The sequence below is a fragment of the Anguilla rostrata genome, chromosome 5, assembly GCF_018555375.3.
Source record: "Anguilla rostrata isolate EN2019 chromosome 5, ASM1855537v3, whole genome shotgun sequence".
Lineage (NCBI taxonomy): Eukaryota > Metazoa > Chordata > Actinopteri > Anguilliformes > Anguillidae > Anguilla > Anguilla rostrata.
The window spans coordinates 28,603,031-28,605,570 of record NC_057937.1 but is presented as its reverse complement, the minus strand read 5'-3'; the positions used below and the strand labels follow the sequence as shown (position 1 = coordinate 28,605,570).

The window sequence follows — 2,540 nt, the reverse complement described above, 5'->3', positions numbered from 1 at the left end:
AATTTTTTGGGAACGCTACATTGGACACACTTGATGCTCCCGCAGCAGGGGCGAACACGGAAGAGATGGCAGATGTTTGTTGTTGGTTTTTTACTTGGGTCTTGTGTTTCTCTGACTGACCATGTGATTCTAAAGCCTTTACCCCCAATGTTCGTAGTTTAACTGTTTTCTTGCATAAGGTGCAGCAGGCTTCAAAAACGTTCCCCTCCACTGGTTTCAACCAAGCACTAAACATGCTTTTCCCAACCACGTATTGTTAAACTTACACTTCCCCGTAGTTTCCCAAGTTACAAAAATAAGGACATTCCTGCAGTCAACATCCCAATTGCATGATCTCTTAACTCTTGAGGCATCTGTGACATGGTGTTGAACAACAAAATACTCAACATTATAGGGTGTCTTTTTATTGACCCCATCATAAGTAACACCTATGTAGTGATCATGCATCTTGATATGCCACACCTGTGCAGGAGATGGATTATCTTGACAAAGGAGAAATGCTAGCTAACAGTTATATAAACAAATTTGTGGGCCAAATTTTAGAGAAATAAGATCTTTGTGTACATAGAACAAATCTTTGAGGTATTATTTAAACGCATTATTTAAAAGTGTTGCGTTTATGTTCAGTACACACACACACACACATATATATATATATATATATTAAATAATAATAATAAAATATATATAAAATATAAATATAATAATATTATTATTATTATTATTTTTGTTGAGTACATATATATATATGAGGGGCCAAACAGGAAATATTTAATGAAGTCTGATATATACATCATTTTTGATATATATACATTGAACTGTGATATATATACATCATTTCTTGATATATATACATCAAAACCGATATATATATACATTGTTTTTGATATTTATACATTGAAAATGATATATATATACACATCATATTTGATATTTATACATCAAAACCGATATATATATATATATACACATAATTTCTGATATATACATTGAAAACAATATATCATTCGGAACAGGCATATATTTGGGCATCCCATTGGGTCTTTATTAAGACATAATCAGTGCAATACAAATAAATTTTTAATTGGATTGAGACTGAAAATTATATTATTATATTCTGTAAGAATTTTGATGTGAATATAACAAGTGAGACAGTGAAATGTCGCTTGCTCTCAGGATTTTAATACAGGCACATATTTGGTCCGCTTCTTATGGGTCTTCCTGGGGTTTGCCCGGGTTTGTTAATGTGAGCCGTGCTGTTTCTGAATGAACTTCGCTTTTAATTTCAGCTACTGTATGCTTTGTGGTGAACGTGCTTCGCCCTTATTTTTTAATGGTACGCAATGGCTGACAGAGCCAGAGAACTTGTCCAAACACTTTTAGACAGTGACACATTTATTGAAACACTTGCAAATGCATGTGGTAGACCTGACACTACAAATGCTCCACCACGAGACAGCCATGCCCAAAAACGCCACCAAACCACTGAGGTAAACTCTTTGTTCAGTTGAGGCCAACAAATTAGTTTTCCAGCACCGCTGTATAATCTGAGACGGTTTCCAAGGAACAGCAGACAATCTTACAGGTAGGCTTTTTTTCTTCTTCCTCGCTAAACAATGTGAAGTGTTGGATGTTTGAGTAGTGTTTAGTTGGTTAACGTTAGCAAGCAATCAATCTTGTAAAGTAAGCTAACTTCACATTCAGTAGTATATTACTAACTAGCTAAGTATGCCAAAAAGTTTTGTGAAAGTGTAGGTTGGGAGGGACAGGGTGTTCAAAAGGCTGCATAGTACAAAGACCTTATTCTATAGAAACTGTGATTGTGAATAATATCAGAAATAGTTTCAACCCCTTGTCTGTTGAATATTTTGTAGGGGTTTTCCTGAAGATGTAAACAAACCTGTAGTATAATAATGTACTAATTTTTTGTTGTGATTCTCTTCTGTTCTACAGTTCATGATGATGCTGTAACCCTTGAGGAGCTCCTTATTTTCACAAGTGGATGTGACCAGATTCCACCTCTTTTTTCCGGAGCCTTCTTTAGAGTTCATCCCTGGTGCCAAATTCCCGGTAGCAAACACCTGTGACAATGTAATTCGGATTCCCCTGAAAAATAGTTATTCTGCTTTCAAAGCTGACATGAATTTTGGAATTAAGAATTCTCCAGGGTTTGGCATGACTTAAACTTTACATGCCCACACAATAAACCCCCAAACTAAGGGGATTTTGCGTTTTCTCCTTCTTCTTCTTCTTATTTTTTCCCCCGCCTATCCCACTAACAACATGTCTCCCCATTGGACATTTTACCGACACCAGCCAAATATTCACCTACACGACCCAATCAAAAACTTGCATACACATGCAAAATACCCATACCTTTTTACTCTGAAACATTTCAGTTTAGACAGCTAGTCTGCCTGTGGCCTAGTGGGCAAGGTTACAGTCTTGAGAACAGGGGGTAGTAGGTTCAAGCCCAGCTAGGAACACGTTTCTTTAACCAGCTTTTACCCTCACTAATAATTGTCTACTACTTCTCAATT

The 2,540-nt window shown here is 36.2% G+C and overlaps 1 long non-coding RNA gene across 1 annotated transcript; it reads left to right on the top strand.

Moving 5' to 3' along the window:
* The first annotated feature begins 1,024 nt into the window (after positions 1–1,024).
* Positions 1,025–2,235, top strand: LOC135255027 (uncharacterized). Its single transcript, XR_010330048.1, has 2 exons — positions 1,025–1,585; positions 1,954–2,235. It is a non-coding gene; the product is annotated as an uncharacterized LOC135255027 (long non-coding RNA).
* The last annotated feature ends 305 nt before the right edge of the window (positions 2,236–2,540 follow it).